Here is a 19636-nt window from a genome sequence, read left to right on the forward strand (position 1 = left end):
CCCTATGCTTACCTAAGAGAGGGCTGGTCGCAGGGGAGCGGTGATGTATCCATCTGCAAGGCACCAGGTACACTGGAATAGATGGACCCAGAGATACAGTAAGACTGGCAAGGTACTAGCAAGCCCCCCTTCATGAGACCCACATACCTGGAGATCGCAGAAAAAAGACACCGGAACGCCGCAGTCTACAGTCAGTCCCACCGAATGTGGGACTGACAGCTCTTGGCCGCGTCCACTGTGCATGCGCGGAACGGCCGAGAACACCGAAGATGGAACGCAGAGCGTTCCACAGCGTCCACAGAGCCTCCCGGACCACCAGGAAGCATAACGAGAGGTAAGGGGCCGCACACTATACCACCAGGGAAGTTTAACAATCAGATAATATGCTGCCAGATAACAAGGGGACACAATAAGGGAAAAGTACTTACCCATCCAGGACGCTTACCACTAGACACCAGGGAAAACATCAGTCAGCAGCCAGGAAACAGACTCCATCGCTGGGGCAATACAATAAGGCCACCCGCAGCAGCCAGGCTAATCGGCCATGCCATACGGCCTGCTTAGTCAGGCATCTAAGGCTCCTCTTCAGCTTGCCCACCCCATACCCCGCAGCAGCAAGGGCTTATCGGGGCTCAAATCTTGCTGACTCCAATGTCCCTGCGTCCTTTCTCTTTAAAAAACGATCAATCAAAAAATTTAGGAATTCAGCACCAAACAGGTGCAGGAGGAGGACAAAAAAAGAACACGGATGCTGAAAAGGAGCAAGGATTTATGGGAGTGGGGTCCTATGAGGTAGGAGTGGAGGCGGGGCTGCCCAAACGTATACTGCCATGGAGTCTGTCAGGAAACAGTGAGTTACTGCTCTGTACACCTGTAAAAGTAAAATCACATCAATAAAGGTCCCCACACAGTCCTCAGCCCCCCCAATTGCACCTGCCACCCAACAGTCACCTTATCAGTGCCCAGAAATTGCCACCCATAAGGCTACGTTCACATGTGCTGGGATTCTGCCCGCAATCCGGAAATCATTGCAAATCGCGGGGCGCCTGTGCGTTGCCCGTGATTTGCAATAGCACCCCAAACGCTGTGCGATGTTGCCGCGATTTCCGCCTGCCGAATCGAGGTAACATCACGCAAACAACGCATGACGCCCAAAAAAGGTACAAGAGCTTCTTTGAGGCGTCATGCGTTGTTTGCGCGATGTTACATGTGAACGTAGCCTAAAGTGCACCTGTCACCAGAGACTGCCATCAGTACCGCCGTGCACCATCACCCGTCACCTGTCACCAATCGGTGACCATCGCCCGTCACCTGTCACCCCATCAATCACCGTCACCTGTCACCCCATCAGTCATCGTCATCTGTCACCCCATCAATCATCGTCACTTGTCACCCCATCAGTGATCATCTGTCACCCCATCAATCATCGTCACCTGTCACCCCATCAATCATCGTCACCTGTCACCCCATCAGTCATCGTCCTCTGTCACCCCATCAGTCATCGTCCTCTGTCACCCCATCAGTCATCGTCACCTGTCACCCCATCAGTCCTCATCACCTGTCAACCCATCAGTCCTCGTCACCTGTCAACCCATCAGTCATCGTCACCTGTCAACCCATCAGTGATCGTCATCTGTCACCCCATCAGTGACCGTCACCTGTCACCCCATCAGTCATCGTCACCTGTCACCCCATCAGTGACCGTCACCTGCCACCTATCAGTCACCTGCCACCCATCAGTGAACATCCGCAGTCAACCGTCACCCGTCGCACAGCCAGCATGTCAAAAAGGATGTACAGCAGTGAGGAGGCCCTTCAGGTCCTCTCCATGACTGATGAGAGCACCGGGGAGCTCTCATCAGTATCCAAATCCAATTCTGAATCCGATTCGGAATTTGAAATCGCTAATAGTAGCGGATCGGAGATGGACTCGAACTATTCCTGTACACTTTCCTTTATAGAATGTATTTTGGCCTGTCATGCCTATTTCTATTACAAGGGATGTTTAAATTCCTTGTAATAGGAATAAAAATGATCAAAACATTTGTTTTTTTTTAAAACTGTGTAAAAATAAAAAATTAATAAATAAAATAAATAGGAAAAAAAAAATTAAAGCGCCCTGTCCCTGTTAGCTCACGCGCAGAAGCGAACGCATACGCAAGTCCCGCCCACATATGTAAATGGTGTTCAAACCACACATGTGAGGTATCGTCGCGATCGTTAGAGCGAGAGCAATAATTTGAGCACTAGACCTCCTCTGTAACTCTAAGCTGGTAACCTGTAGAAATTTTTAAAAGTTGCCTATGGGGATTTTTAAGTACCAATTTTGAAGCATGACATGTTGGGTATCTAATTACTCGGCGTAACATTATCTTTCACATTATGGAAAAAAATTGGGCTAAATTTACTGCTTTCTTATTTTTTAATTAAAAAAAGTGAATTTTTTCAAAAAAATTGCATTTGGAAGACTGCTACGCAAATATGGTGTGATAAAAAATATTGCAACAATCTTCATTTTATTCTCTAGGGTCTCTGCTAAAAAAATATATATAATGTTGGGGGGTTCTAAGTAGTTTTCTAGCAATAAAAAATGATTTTAGCTTGTAAACACCAAGTGTCAAAAATAGGCCCAGTCTTAAAGTGGATAAAGGGACAACTTTGTGTAAAGTGCTACTTGGATGTTGGGCCTCTGTATGTGGCTAAGCTGTGTAAAAGTGTTACACATGTGGTATAACCACACTCACAGGAGGGATAGCAGAATGTATTTTGTGGTGCAATTTTTGCTATGTTCATGCTATGTGTTGGAAATATTTCATAAATGGACAACTTTGTGTAAAAAAAATGCATTTTCATTTTCTTTCCACAGTTTCCAAAAACTTGTGGAAAAAAATGACACGTTCACAAGACTCATTATGCCTCAAAAATTATACGTTGGGGTGTTTGCTTTCCAAAATTGGGTCATTTTATGGGGGTTTCCATTGTCCTGGTGCTCCAGGGCCTTCAAAAGTGCGATAGGTTGTCAGGAAATTATATGTGTAATTTATGCTCCTAGAATGCCGGATGGTGCTACTTGGATATTAGGCCTCTGTATGTGGCTAGGCTGTGAAAAAGTCTCACACATGTGGTATTGCTATACTCAGGAGGAGTAGTAGAATGTGTTTTGGGGTGTAGTTGCAAGTATACATATGCTGTGTGAGAGAAATAACCTGTTAATTCGTCAATTTGTAAGAAAAAAAAAAAAATTTCATTTTGCAAAGAATTGTGGGAAAAAATTACAACTTCAAAAAACTCACCATGCCCCTTATTAAATACCTTGGAATGTCTACTTTCCAAAAAGGGGTCATATGGGGGGTATTTGTACTTTCCTGACTTTTTAGTGTCTCAAGAAATGAGATAGGCCTTCAGTACATCAGGTGTGGTCAAGTGTGATCAATTTTCAATGATTAGCGCCATAACTTGTGGACTCTATAACTTTTAGGCCCCTTTCACACAGGCGGACCGTTCAGATCCGCCTGTTCATTTTTTTGGCGGATCTGAACGGTCCCCCCATGCATTCCTATGACATCCGATCCATCAAATCCGGACGGATGGAAACATTGCCTTTGATATGGGCATGGACAAAAAGCGTCCGGTTGGATCTCAACTCCTGAGACCTACGAAACCCTATTTTCCATCCGTCCAGCGGATCGGATCGGATGGAATCGGATGAGACCATAGAGATGCATGGGGAACTGACAGCTGTTTCTCCGCACACAGCGCGGAGACACAGCTGTCATCCTTCTGCTCAGCAGGGGATCGGCGGCTCGATCCCCCGCTGAGAAAAGCGGAGTCCGAGCTTCCGATGACATCATTTCTATGACGAAACGCTTCAAGCTGTAACGCACGCTGCTTCGTTCTGGGCCCTTCAGTGAACCGCACGCCAAATCCCCACTTCCTGGTATGGCGAGCACAGCGTGAGTCTCACATACAGACACTGGAGAACAGCCGCGAGGCTTGGAAAGGTCTGTAAGGGCACCAGTACATATATATTTTCTATTGCGAGTGACCTATATTGCAGTGACTTTGCAGTGTTTTTTACTTTTTAGAAGTTTTTATAATAAAAGGATTTTTTAACCGTCTGCACGATGAGAAGCTTTTTTCCTTTTATACCCTGAGTAAAAAGGCGCAACTCGAGGACCCCCATGCACCAGCAAGGACCAGGATCTTATGAGATCAAGCCTTACTGATTTCTGCTGGCGTACGCCAACAGGAATCCATGGTATCTGGTAAGTGAGCTATCTTACCGTATAAAAGGTGCATATCAACGAATCAATAAGCACAAGCAGCGCTATTAAATAAACATAAATTGACATATAGCTACAACCATATAGCTCTCAAGGTGCATCAATCTGTATATCAAAAAGAAATTGAGAGTGTCAGAGTCCAATATGGATGAGTTCATCACCAACAAGGCTTCATATGGGGTCGTGGGAAAGGAACAGCAGACCCAATGTCTATCTTACCATTCGGCACTCGAGGTGAAGTCACCACTCGAGGGTCACACCACTACTGTACCAGCATAAGCACTTTTCATTTGCACTTGTCAAATCTGCACTGAAAGGACTTTATTGCACTATTTGCACTTTCCTCCCTCAAGCACATTCCTACCATGGACTATTTATAATAATACTTGTTTTATGTTGTGAAAATTCATTGAAATTCATTGGACTATATAGACGTTATTTATACTTTTTTTGTGGAATAATATATGAATAATTGCCAGCACATATATTGCACTTTATGGATGTCATTCACTCTCACCTAGAGATTATTGTTGATTTATATTTGCACTTTATTAATCACTGATGGTGAAATATTTTATACTGCTTCACATTTATAATTATTGTGACATTTTTTATTAATATATATGATGTATATGGGCTCAAGGTAGTAATACTTCAACACAGTTTTTTTGACACATTATATATGCAGTAGGGTCTTAGAGCCCTCGATCCTCAGAGGATAGCGCAGTTTTTAATCATTTACCATTTTTGCAACTCTACCTATAGTTTGAACTAGCGGCTTTTCACTCTATATATAACATCCCAGAGGCGCGAGTGATATCATATTTACACTGGTGTGAATGCCTCTTACCAAAGAATCATGAACAGATTTTGAGGGTGGCCTGGGGGCCCTGTACTCACTGCCTGGCACCGTGGAGCTTGATTTGCATTTGCCATTGAACACTAGAATTGGCAGGTCTGACATTGGCGCCCTGTGCTTTTCACAGATGAGAGCAGGTTCACCTTGAGCACATGTGACAGATGTGAAAGGGTCTGGAGAACGTTATGCTGCCTGTAACATCGTTCAGAATTACCAGTTTGGTGGTGGGTCAGTGATGGTCTGGGGAGGCATATTCATGGAGAGACGCACAGACCTTTAAAGGCTAGACAATGGCACCCTGATTGCCATTCGGAATCAGGATGAAATCCTTGAACCCACTGTCAGACCCTAGGCTGGTGCAGTGGGTCCTAGGTTCCTCCTGGTGCAAGACAATGCCCGGCCTCATGTGGCGAGAGTATGCGGCCAGTTCCTGGAGGATATAGGGCTTGAAACCATTGAATGACCCCCACGTTCACTTGACCTAAATCCAATAGACCACCTTTGGAACATTGTTTCGGGCCATCCGACACTGCCAAGTTGCACCTCAGTCTGTTCAAGAGCTCACTGATGCCTTGGTCTAGATCTGGGAGGAAATATTTCAGGACACCATCCGTGGTCTCATTAGGTGTATACCTGAACGTTTTCAGGTATGCATACAAGCACATAGGGGCCATACAGACTACTGAGTACCATTTTTAGTTACTGCAATGGAATTTAAGCAAAATGGACTAGTCTGCTACATGATTTTTTCACTTTGATTTTCAGGGTGTCTTTGAATTCAGCCCTCTCTGTAGGTTGATAATTTGTGATATCCTTTGATTCCTAACACATTACCCAGTACATATCAGTATAGATATCCAGCAAGATATGTTTCCCCACTGAGATCTGATGTTTTTTTAAAGTGTTCCTTTCTTCCTTTCCTTTTTCTTTTTGTTTTTAGTTCCATAGTTAGTGAGGTTGAAAAAAGACATCAGTCCATCCAGTTCAACCTATGATGTGTGTGTGTGTGTGTTTGCTGTTAACCATACATTGTATACCCCTCTATGTTGTGGTCTTTAAGGTGCCCATCTAATAGTTTTTTGAAACTATCGATGCTCCCTGCTGATACCACTGTTTGCGGAAGAGAATTCCACATCCTTACTGTTCTTACAGTGAAGAAACCGCCTTTTCTCTAGTTTTAGTGAGTGGCCATGTGTCTTATTGTATTCCCTTTCTCTGAATAAGTTTTGTCCATATGCTAGGGTTGCCAGTACAATATTTGTACATTGATATCATATCCCCTCTCAATCGTCTCTTCTCCAGAGAGAATAAGTTCAGTGCTTGTAGTCTTTCCTCATAGCTGATGTCCTCCATTCCCCTAATTATTTTTGTTGCCCTTCTCTGGACTTTCTCCAGTTCCAGCACATCCTTCCTGAGGACCGGTGCCCAGAACTGGACAGCATACTCCAGATGTGGCCGGACCAGAGTCTTGTAGAGTGGGAGAATAATCTCTTTAATTCTGGAGTGAATCCCCTTTTTTATACATCCAAGTATTCTGTTGGCTTTGCTTGCAGCGGCTTGGCATTGCATGCCAATGCCAAGCCTGTTGTCTACCAGTACCCCCAGGTCCTTTTCCATCCTAGACTCACCCAGAGGTTCCCTCCCTAGTGAGTAGCTTGCTTTCTGGTTTCTGGCACCCAGGTACATTACTTTACATTTTTCAACATTAAACCTCATCTGCCATGTAGTTGCCCACCCCATAATTTTGTTCAGGTCCGCTTGTAAGGTTTCCACATCCTCCACAGAAGATATTGGCATGCTTAGTTTAGTATCATCCGCAAATACTGACATTTTACTCAATATCCCCTAATATCCCCCAATATCCCGCTTTCCACACCCGCCCAATCTGAGTACTCCCCATTAATCACCACCCTTTGCAACCTCCCCTGGAGCCAGTTCTCTATCCAGGTACTCACTTTATGGTCCATACCTACCTTCCTTAGTTTGAACAGTAAGCGTTTGTGGGGAACGGTGTCAAAGGCCTTTGCGAAGTCCAGGTACACCACATCCACAGGCTTACCTTTATCTAGGTGGCAGCTCACTTCATCATAGAAGGTTAATAGATTGGTTTGGCAAGAACGATTTTTCATGAATCCATGCTGATTACTACTAATAATACCATTTTCATTACTAAAGTCTTGTATGTGGTCCTTTAACATCCCCTCCAAAATCTTGCAGACTACAGATGTTAGGCTGACCGGCCTATAGTTACCCGGGATATATCTCGGCCCTTCTTTAAATATTGGTACCACGTTGGCTTTTTTCCAATCAGCTGGCACCATACCCGTCTGTAATATATAAAGGTAAACCTATGCACTACCAAATAGAGAGAAGGAAATGGGAATAAAGAGGAGGCAAAAGGAGGTAGAGGGAAATGGAGCACCAGAAATCTGCAGCTAATTCTGTAGTGTCACCACATACAACACATCAATCAGGAGGTAAAAATCGGCGTAGATGTTCTAAAATTGGTGAACCATAAATAATATATGTATAAAAATACTATACAACCTTCATCAATCTTTATACAATAAATAATAAAGGTGCTTTCCTCAGAGATGTGAATACAATGTGAATATCACAATCCAGGTCTTCTTGTGACTAAAGATCTGCAGGATCTGGAGGAGTTCAACGTCTGTAGGTAGGACAGGATAAGACGATCAGACAGGAAAGCAACATGGGACAATGCTGGGAATTCATTTCAGTCCAGCTTTCTTTCTCACTGTTGCAGTGCTAGGTGAGTACAGACTGTATACAAATTACTAGGACTAGGGAAGGGAGATCTTCCTTTTCACTTTTGAGCACTGGTTACTTCATGATATGATGATCACCTTTGTCACTATTTATTGAATCATTTCGTTCCTTTTTGAAGAGTTACAGTGGTTCACTCTTCATAGGGCAATTTTTATTCTTCATTTATTTCTTTCTGGCTGATTTTGGATCAGCTGACACACGCAACTGAGTTCTTTACAGTTGCTCACTTTACACACAGGATACTCACCTAGTTTTTAATTTACAGTTATATTTTTGATCACATTTCTAGATCACCTAAGCACAATATTGGTATTCTTTCTGATATCTTATCTTGCACGAGAGCACTTTATTATTTATTGTATGAAGATTGATTAAGGTTGTATAGTATTTTTATACATATATTTATGGTTCACCAATTTTAGAACATCTGCGCTGATTTTTACCTCCTGATATACCCGTCTGTAAACTATCCTTAACCACTTTACCCCCAGCCCTATTTCGGACACTTTTTGTTCACAAGTTAAAACCAGTATTTTTTCCTAGAAAACTACTTAGAACCCCCAAACATTATATATATTTTTTTAGCAAAGACTCTGGAGAATAAAATGTCGGTCATTGCAAAATTTTTTGTCACGCGGTATTTGCGCAGCGGTCTTTAAAACGCCATTTTTTTGGAAAAAATTTGAAAAATCACATTTCACTAATTTTAAAAAATACTAAACAGTAAAGTTAGCCCATTTTTTTGTGTATTGTGAAAGAACATGTCACGCCGAGTAAATAGATACCAAACATGTTACGGTTTAAAATTGCGCCCCCCCGTGGGATGGCGACAAACTACGGTCAATAGAGATCTCAATCTGCGACGCTTTAAATTTATTTAACGGTTACCAGTTTAGAGTTAGAGTGTAGCTATTTTTTTTAAATTATTGCCCATGCTCTGGCGATCGTGGCGATACCTCACATGTGTGGTTTGAACAGCGATTTCATTTGCGGCTCGACTTGCGTATACGTTTTTTTTTGTGCGCGAGCTAACGGTGACGGGGGCGGCTAAATTTTTTTTTTTTTCTTTTTCCTATTTATTTTTTCTTTTTTTTTAACTTTATTACAGGTTTTTTTAAAAAAAAAAAAATCTGATCACTTTTATTGCTGTCACAAGCAATGTAAACATCCCTTGTGACAGCAATATGTGTGACAGGTACACTTTATGGAGGGATCGAGGGTCTAAAAGACCCTAGACCCCTCCACTACACTTCCCTGTATGCAAAACGCCAAAAACGGCATTTTTGCATACAGCCGTTTTTTAAATCTGCCGCCTTTTGCGGCACAGTAACCCGGATGTGACGTCATGGACGCCGCCTCCGGGTTACGTCATCAGAGACCCGATCGATGCCGTTTCCGGCATTCATCGGGACTCCATCCAGCCGGCGGACGTGCCGGCTGGGTGCTCGGGGCTCCCGGTGGAACGGGAGCCCCGAGCAAAGCCGCGGAAGGCGGCGGGAGGGGGGGGACGTCCCCTCCCGCCCCCCCGGGTTACGATCGAGCGGCTCCCGAGCCGCATTGATCGTTACCGACGGAAAGCCGACCGCCGGCTTCAAACAACGGTACCTGGATGATGCCTCTAGCTAGAGGCATCATCCCGGTATAACCACTCAAAGTCAGCCGACGTAGATCTACGTGGCTGGTCGTTAAGTGGTTAAAAATCATGAATAATGGTCTGGCAATCACCTGGCTGAGCTCTTTAACCACTTCCATACAGAGCAGTTTGACACCCTTCCTGCCCAGACCAATTTTCAGCTTTCAGCACTCTCACACTTTGAATGACAATTGCTCAGTCATGCTACACTGTAACCAAACAAAATTTTTATAATTTTTTCACACAAATAGAGCTTTCTTTTGGTGGTATTTGATCACAACTGGGGTTTTTTTTCCGTGATATATGCAAAAAAAGAGCAAAAATGTTGAAAAAAAAAAACACTTTTTTTTAGTTTCAATTATAAAATTTTGCAAAAAATTAATTTTTCTTCATACATTTGGGCCAAAATGTATACTGCTACATGTCTCTGGTAAAATTAACCCAAATTAGTGTATATTATTTAGTCTGTGTGAAAGTTATTGAGTCTAGAAGCTATGGTACCAATTACTGAAAATTGATCACACCAGATGTACTGACTGCCTATCTCCTTTCTTGAGGCCCTGAAATGTCAGGACAGTACAAATACCGCCCAAATGACCCCTTTTTGTAAAGTAGACAGTCCAAGGTATTTAGTAAGAGGCATGGTGGGTTTTTTGAAGTTGTAATTTTTTCCCACAATTATTGGGAAAATGAAGAAAAAAAATGTTTTTTCTTTTTTTTCCCACAAAGTTGTCAATTTATAAGCTATTTCTAACACATAGCATGTACACAGCAAAAATTACACCCAAAAATACATTCTGCTACTCCTTCCGAGTATGGCGATACCACATGTGTGAGAATTTTACACAGCCTGGCCACAAAAAGAGACTCCACGTCCAAGAAGCACCTTCAGGCGTTCTAGGAGCATAAATACACATAAAACTTTCTTACTACCTATCACACTTTTCAAGGCCCTAGAGCACCAATACAATGGAAACACCCACAAAATGACCCCATTTTGGAAAGAAAACACTCCAACGTATATTCTATGAGGCATTATGGGTCGTTTGAACGTGTCATTTTTTTCCACAAGTTTTTGGAAAATGTGGGAAACAAATGAAAACCTTTTTTTTTACACAAAGTTGTCAATTTATAGGATATTTCTAACACATAGCATGTAAATAGCAAAAATTACACCCCAAAATACATTCTGCTACTCCTCCTGAGTATGGCGATACCACATGTGTGAGACTTTTACACAGCCTGGCCACATAAAGAGACTCCACTTTCAAGAAGCACCTTCAGGCGTTCTAGGAGCATAAATTACACACATCATTTTCGAACTACCTATCACACTTCTGAAGGCCCTAGAGCACCAAGACAATGGAAACGCCCACAAAATGACCCCATTTTGGAAAGCAAACACTCCAACATATATTCTATGAGGCATTATGGGTCTTTTGAACGTGTCATTTTTTTCCACAAGTTTTTGGAAAATGTGGGAAAAAAATTAAAACCTTTTTTTTTTACACAAAGTTGTCAATTTATAGGATATTTCTAACACATAGCATGGAAATAGCAAAAATTACACCCCGAAATACATTCTGCTACTCCTCCTGAGTATGGCGATACCACATGTGTGAGACTTTTACACAGCCTGGCCACATAAAGAGACTCCACATTCAAGAAGCAGCTTCAGGCGTTCTAGGAGCATAAATTACACACATCATTTTCGGACTACCTATCACACTTCTAAAGGCCCTAGAGCACCAAGACAATGGAAACGCCCACAAAATGACCCCATTTTGGAAAGCAAACACTCCAACGTATATTCTATGAGGCATTATGGGTCTTTTGAACGTGTCATTTTTTTCCACAAGTTTTTGGAAAATGTGGGAAAAAAATTAAAACCTTTTTTTTTTACACAAAGTTGTCGATTTATTAGATATTCCTAACACATAGCATGTATACAGCAAAAATGACAACCCAAAATACATTCTGCCACTCCTCCTGAGTATGGCAATACCACATGTGTGAGACTTTTTCACAGCCTAGCCATATAGAGGGACCCAACATCCAAGGAGCACTATCGTGCATCCTAGCCACTTGCCTTGGCCTATTTTTGACATTTGGTGTTTACAAGCTAAAATCAGTTGTTTTTACTAGAAAACTACTTAGAACCCCCAAACATTATATATTTTTTTTAGCAGAGACCCTAGAGAATAAAATAGAGATTATTGCAATATTTTTTATCACACCGTATTTGCGCAGCGGTCTTCCAAACACAATTTTTTAAAAAAAAATTCAGTTTTTTTTAATAAAAAAATAAGAAACCAGTAAAAATAGCCCAATTTTTTTCCATAATGTGAAAGATAATGTTATGCTGAGTAAATAGATACCCAACATGTCATGCTTCAAAATTGCGCACGCTCACGGAATGGCGACAAACTTTGGTACTTAAAAATCCCCATAGGCGACATTTTAAAAATTTCTACAGGTTGCCATCTTACAGTTACAGAGGAGGTCTAGGGCTCAAATTATTGCTCTTGCTCTAACGATCGCGGCGATACCTCACATGTGTGGTTTGAACACCGTTTACATATGTGGGCGGGGTTTCCGTATGTGTCCGCTTCTGCGCGCGAGCTAACGGGGACAGGGTGCTTTAATTTTTTTTTTTTTTTTACTATTTATTTTATTTATTATTTTTTATTTTTACACCATTTAAAAAAAAAAAAAATTGATCATTTTTATTTCTATTACAAGGAATGTAAACATTTCTTGTAATAGAAATAGGCACGACAGGACCTCTTTTTTGTAAGATCTGGGGTCAAAAAGTCCTCAGATCTCACAAGTACACTAAAAGATAGAAAAAAAAAAATAAATAAAATAAAATGAAAAAAAAAAAGGGACCTTTAAACTGGTTGCTAGGCAACAACATTTGCCGTAGCTCCGGTCCTTCAAGACCATAGAGTCGAGTGAGGGCAAGCTTGCCCTCACTCAACATCCTGTCCATGAGGATCCGGGACCGGATCGTTTTCCCCGCTGCCGGTGGGTCCGGTAAGCGGGGAAAAGGACCGGGACGCGGCGGGAGGGGGGGTCACCTCTTCCGCCATCCCGGAAGGGTGATCCCGCGGCGAATCCGCCGCTGGGACCACCCTTATCGGAAAGCCAACTGTCCACCGTTTAAAAAAATACCAGGGTTATGGCAGCTATCTGCTGCCATAACACTGGTTTTTAGGTTTAAACCGAGAACGTATATATACATTGGCCGGTTGGCAAGTGGCTAGGGACATAAATCACACACATAAATTCCTGACAACCTATCACATTGTTGAAGGCCCCTAACACATAGCATAATACATACCAAAATACATTCTGCTGAGCAAAGGATAAACAAAAAAAATACCTGTGGTTTTAGCAGTGCAGTGGTTCAGGCAGCAGGCAGGAACGTAGACAGCGACAGTGAAAGGATTGTCCAGGCAGCAGGCAGGAATACTGTCCATAGTCAGTACAGGCAGCAGGCACAGATATTGTCAGCACAGCCAAAGCATTGGTCCAGGTAGCAGGCAGGTCAGCAGCAGAAAAAGGATTGTCCATGCAGCAGGCAGGAATACTGTCCATAATTAGTACAGGCAGCAGGCAGAGATATGGTCAGTACAGCCCAATTATTGGTCCAGGTAACAGGCACATGTTCCATAAAAAGTCCTGGGTCAGTGCAGGCAGGGATATGATCAGCACAGCCAAAGTATTGGTCCAGGCAGCAGGCAGGAGCATCAAGCTTAGGGCCTCGGTCGGGAAAGAATGGGGACAGGGGTAGAGGCTTCTCCCACCCAAATCGCTTTGAAGCCTCCGGACTCCAGACCCTGTTCTGAGTTTACAAACCCAGAGAAATCCAAAAACTGGTTTTCTCATATCAGAACGCTATATTCTGAAGCCCCTCACAAAAGTGAGACCCCTGTGTCATTTTGAATCCCACTACTACAGTAGCAGGGCGAAGGATCAGTTTAAGTGGCAGGCAAAAAACATGGTCGTAACAGGCCGAAGTCAGTGCAGGTAAAAGGCAGAAATAGACGGTAGGCTAAGGCAAAATCGATAAACAGTCCAGGGTCAGTTCACTTGAAAGGCAGAAACATGGCGGATAAACAATGCAGACGGCAGGCAGAGGCATCGTCGATAAACAGTCCAGGGTCAGTTCACTTGAAAGGCAGAAACATGGCGGATAAACAATTCAGACGGCAGGCAGAGACATAGTCGATATACAGGCCAGGGTCGGTTCACAAGGAAGGCAGTAATATGGTTGGTTGAGGCAGCAGGAAAATATTCAGCAGTGAAATATGGGCTAAAAGTTTAGGGCAGTGTGATATATTTTGAAGCATTCTCCAATGCAAAGGCCAGGTTGGGAGGGACAATCGGTACAATGGAAACTGGTGTCTTTCCTAATTCCTCTTTTGCCACACACCCGACACCTTTTTTGGCGTCTTCTTCCGGTTTTGTGATGGTGGGATACGGAAAGGGAAATGGCGCTCATGAAGTCTGCTGACACAATCCGAACGAATGATTTCTGGGGGGGATCCTTGCTGGTAAATGAGGGCAGTGGCAATGTCTTCAATAAACTGGAGGAAGGGGATTGGTGTTGTTGTGGACTTTTTATAGGTGACAAAGGCATTGTACATGGCCAAATGGAAAAAGTACATTGCAACCTTTTTGTACCAAAAGACGGTCTTTTGTGTCGGGAGATAGGGCAGCAGCATTTGATCGTTTAAATACACCCCCCCCCCCCCCCATGTACTTATTGTACTCGTGGATGCAAGCAGGCTTTTGAACGGAACCGCGTCGTCTTCGAATTTCCACTGAGCTGTCATCGTGGATGGTGGACATGAGGTAAACGTCCTTACTATCCCTCCACTTCAAAGCCATTACCTCCTCGTTCTTAAGGCTTGCGGATTCCCCAATTCGTAATTGAGTGGTGATAAGACTCTGCGGGAAGCCCTTCCGGTTTTTTCTTACTGTACCGCAGGCCAAGGTTTTCTTCAGGTACAGGTGGCGGAAAAGGGGCAAACTGGTGTAATAGTTGTCCATATAAATATGGTACCCCTTTTGCAGCAATGGGAAGGCTAGGTCCCAGACAATCTTCCCACTTACTCCCATGTACGTTGGGCACTCAGGGGGCTGGAGCTCAGAGTCTCTGCCTTCGTACACGCGAAAGGCGTACACATATCCCGTTTTACTTTCGCAGAGCTTGTTTCGTTTTAAGCCGTACCTAGCCCTCTTGCTGGGAATATACTGCTTAAATGCCAGCCGGCCTGTGAAGTGGACCAGTGATTCGTCCACAGCGATCTTTTGGTCAGGGACATAGACTTCGGGGAACCGTCTAGAAAAGTAATCAATTAGGGGGCGAATTTTGTAGAGTTTATCGTAATTGGGATCATCTCGGGGAGGGCACTAGGGAATTATCGTTGAAATGCAGGAAGCGCATTATAGCATCATAGAGGGACCTGGGCATGACTGAAGAATAAATTGGCATGTGGTGGATGGGTTTGGTGGACCAATAAGAGTGCAGCTCATTTTTTTTTGTAACCCCCATATTGATTGTAAGGCCCAAAAACACTTTGAACTCTTCTACTGTTAGGGGTCTCCATTCAAAAGGACGGGAATGCTGTGAGGTGGGGTTGTTCTCGATAATCTGTTGGGCAAAAAGATTTGTTTGGTCCACGATGTTTTGAAGGAACTCCAAAGGGAAAAATAAATTTAAAAAATCAATCAGAATAAAATTTTCGGTGTTGACCTGCAAACCTGGCTGTGCTGTGAAGGGGGGGTTGTAGTTGACCCAGAGCTAGAAGGCAGCCACAATGGGTTTGCCAAGGCATCCGGAAGCTGCATTTGGGCTCTTCTTCTTTGGGGCTGGTGTGAAATCCCAGTACTTGTACTGGGCATTTCCTCCTGGGGTCCAGCGCCGTTGGCGTTTGCCGATTGGCCATTGGTGCTGCTGGTGTCTGCCTGATTTTCAGTGCGGCGTCTTTTAGGCCGAACTTCTTCCTCCTCCGATTCAGTGCCAGATGTAAAGCCTTCAAAGGGCTCAAATTCTGAACCGGATTCAGAAATTGTTTCAGCGTCGGAAGGTGAGAGCTCCCCACTGCTGTCACTCATCATGGATATCATTTCACAGGCCTCTTTGGCAGAGAAAACCCTTTTGGACTTTGACATGGTGGCTGTATGAAGGGTGACAGGTAATCGGGTACTTTGCTGGGCAGGTGACAGGCAGGTGATAGGTACTGATGGGTACTGATGAGTAGTACTGATTCTGATAGGTGTTACTGATGGGTACTGATGATCAGTACTGATACTGATAGGTACTGATGAGTACTGATGGGTACTGATGAGCAGGCGGCAAGTACTCGGGTACTTCAGGCGTCAGGTACTCTGATGAGCAGTTGGAAGGTACTCAGGTACTCTGATGAGCAGTTGGAAGGTACTCGGGTACTCTGATGAGCAGTTGGAAGGTACTCGGGTACTCTGATGGGTAGGTGGAAGGTACTCGGGTATGCTGATGGGTAGGTGACAGGTACTCGGGTACCCTGATGGGTAGGTGACAGGTACTCGGGTACCCTGATGGGCAGGGAAAAGGTACTCGGGTACGCTGATGGGCAGGTGACAGGTACTCAGATGGGCAGGTGACAGGTACTCAGATGGGCAGGTGACAGGTCCTCTTTATTTGATGGGGGCAATCAGGGCACAGTAATGGTACAGTACTCTCACTGGTAACTCACTGTTAGCTGATCTCCTCACACTGGATCGGTGTGTGAGGAGAAGAGCCTGGTAACAGTGAGTTACCCTCATCTTTGTTGATATTTGTGACCGGCTGTGATTGGACACAGCCGGTCACGTGGTAAAGAGCCAATTTCATTGGCTCTTTACCAAGATCGGGGATTGGCTCTATCCAAGGGATGAGCCTCGTCCCCGATCGCTGCTCTGCGCGCCCCCGGGGGCGCGCATTGCAGAGAGAACGAGCGGCTTGTGCTTGAGCCGCTCATGTGATCGGCTGTGATTGACACAGCCGATCACGTGGTAAACAGCCAATTTCTATTGGCTGTTTACCTCGATCAGGGATGGGCTATGTCCGAGGGACGAGCCTCATCCCTGATCGCGCCGCTGCGCGCCGCCGGGGACGCGCACTGGCTGCTGGAACGGGCCGACGTCATATGACGGCGGTCCGGATCCTTACAACCACTTTGCCCACGTCATTTTACATGACGCGGTATGGAAGTGGTTAAGAACCCTCGGGTGCAAGCCATCTGGTCCCAGTGATTTATTTATGTTAAGTTTCTCTAGTTTAGTTCTAAGTCTATCTTCTGTTAGCCATGGCGGTATTTCCTGAGGTGTGTTATTTAGCTTGGCCTTACAAGCTGGGTTAGTGTAGCCCCCCGATTCTTTTGTGAAGACTGAAGAGAAGAAATTATTTAACACTACCGCCTTTTCCCTGTCCTCTGTGGCCAAAACTCCCTTATCGTCTTTTATGGGGCCGATGTGTTCTGGCCTCGCTTTCTTACTGTTTATATACTTAAAGAATTTCTTGGGGTTCTTTTTACTCTCTTCCCCTATATGTCTCTCGTGTTCTATTTTAGCCACCCTGATTTCGTCTTTACATTTCTTATTACACTCTTTGTAATGCTGGAATGCTGCCAATGACCCCTCAGCCTTGTATTTTTTGAAGGCCTTTCCTTTAGCATTAGTATGCATTTTTATGTTGGAGTTTAGCCACCCAGGGTTTAGTTTTGCTCTTTTAAATGTATTTCCCTTTGGAATGCACTGGCCAATCCCTTTGTTAAGTATGCTCTTGAAGCACTCCCATTTTTCCTCAGTGTTCTTTATTCCCAGGGTTCTATCCCATTTGATATTTTCTAGCAGAGAGCGCAGTTTTGGGAAATTGGCTCATTTGAAATTCAGTGTCCTTATATTGCCCTTGTGTTTACTATTACTATAATTAATACTGAAACTAATTGACCTATGGTCACTGTTTCCTAAGTTGTCCCGTATTTCTATATCCGTGAGCAGGTCTGTATTGTTGGTAATCAGTAGGTCAAGTACCGCATTGTTTCTTGTCAGTGCATTTACCATCTGACCCATGAAATTGTCCTGCAAAACATTTAGGAACTGCCGAGCCTTGGCTGAATGCGCTGACTGTTTTTTTTTTTAAACAGTGTATATCAGATATACTCACAACATACATAAAGCGCAACAACCCAGATTATAAGCATGCATACACACAGAGCACAAACATTCACATAAAGAATGCAAATTGTTTTGTGAAGGAAGGGGGGAGGGGAGGAATGACAGGATCCCCCTTCTCCAATCACAGAGTACTTTGCATTCTTGGAAAGAATACGAGTTCTATTAATGAGCAAAAGAGGTGGATATATAGCAGCCCTATACTTAATACATAATGACAGTGTTATTTTGAGAAAGGAACAGCTCCATCAACTTAAAAAAAAAAAAAAGCACATCTGGAACAAACAAACCCCTGAACCCATAGTTTTTGAAGGCAAAAGAAACCCTTTGTAAAGTGTAGTCAACTTTATTTATTTCAGGTATTTTTATAGAGCCGCTAATTCACATCAGCCCATTCCCTCAAGGAGCAAAAAAACAAAAACAAAGTATATCTTTCTATAGTGCGTACTTGCTTCAATCCAAAGCACTGAGTGGGACTTCTGTCTGCAGTCTGCTTGTTCTGCGATCTGCATGAGTCATTTCCGACAGGCTATGCCAACTTCAAGGGATTAAAGGGGACAGGGGGGAGAGCTCTTAACACACAGCCTTTGGTTAACAGCCTAAGCTATGCATGTTTCCCTAGGAGATTTCGTAGTCTCTCCTACCTCCACTCAGGTCTCAGATTAGACTCTGTTCTCCACTCTGAGCTGTGCAACGTGTGGCATTAGATCCCCATCCCCTGCCTTCTGACAATCAGAAATGTGTTAACTGTACACATTGAATAACTGTGGATAAGACATGGATGCAGATAAACAGTAACAGCTTATGTAGGATTTGTTTCAACTCTGTGTATCACCTGGGGCTTATCACTTCACTGGATATATGTTTACAACCACGTTATTCATACACATGCTAGGGCCAATTAAATTATAACTATGTACGGAGTGTGGGAGGAAACTAGAGTAACTGGAGGAAAACAACTCAAGTACAGGGAGACCATACAAAGTTGATGACGGTAGTATTGACCCAAAGAGGATCTTTTGGTGTCCAGATCCAAAAACAAACTGAACAAGTTTTTTGCTAGATCTAGGGACCCTTGATCCTTTGAAGTGATGCTGTAAGATCAGTTCTCTCTTATCTAACATTTCCTCCCCTCAAGATCTTCCCTTGTCTGGATCACAGGAATGGAATGAAGTGCATTCTGGTAGTTCTCATCACACCAAAATAGCCCAGGAGAACATGTACTGTAATGTGCTTGGGCCTCCTGAATTATCCAGAACTTCGGTTCTTTTGGCTGGTACACTATTCTGCTTCTTGGTCGCTGGCTTTGATGGCATGGCTGTTGAACCTAAAGTACAAGGGTTATTCAGACTTGGTTTTTCCTACAATCATGATGACAAGCTACCAGAAAGTCTCCTATCACACTTGGAAAGTCAATTTTTCTTGGTGCAAGACCAACACATTTTGTAGGAGAAAATTCTCCATAGACTGTTTTTGGTCCTTCCTTCAATTTGATCTGGATTAGCATCTGGCTTTAAGCTTGCTATCAACTCTGGGCAGAGAACCTCTGAGCTAGATTCTCCTGAGACCAAGAGACTCCTCTCTAAGCTGGTCTCTTCCTTTCTCCTGGACATTTTTCCTCCTTCCCCATGTCCTACTCCGCAACATCCAAAGAAAATTTCTCTCTGTGCCGTTTGAGTAACTGTCCTGGGCACTGCTTTTTTAGGCACTTAGATCTAGACTCCCTGTTCCCCCTTCACCATTACTAGTTGGTTTAGACAAATTATCATCTGAAACTTAGAGTCAGAAGGATAGGATGTATCCCTGCCCTGTTAGGGCACACTCTTTTAGATCTTTTAATACCGCATATGCTTTTCAACATCAAAC

The 19636-nt window shown here is 43.6% G+C and overlaps 1 protein-coding gene across 1 annotated transcript in view; it reads left to right on the forward strand.

Moving 5' to 3' along the window:
* CAPN9 (calpain 9) overlaps positions 1-19636 on the forward strand; it is a gene marked incomplete at its 3' end in the record, with an annotated part of 565834 nt that overhangs the window by 262910 nt on the left and 283288 nt on the right. The window lies entirely within an intron of this gene.

Source organism: Pelophylax lessonae, assembly GCF_965119305.1.
Source record: "Pelophylax lessonae genome assembly, chromosome: 3".
In the NCBI taxonomy this organism is placed as follows: Eukaryota; Metazoa; Chordata; class Amphibia; order Anura; family Ranidae; genus Pelophylax; species Pelophylax lessonae.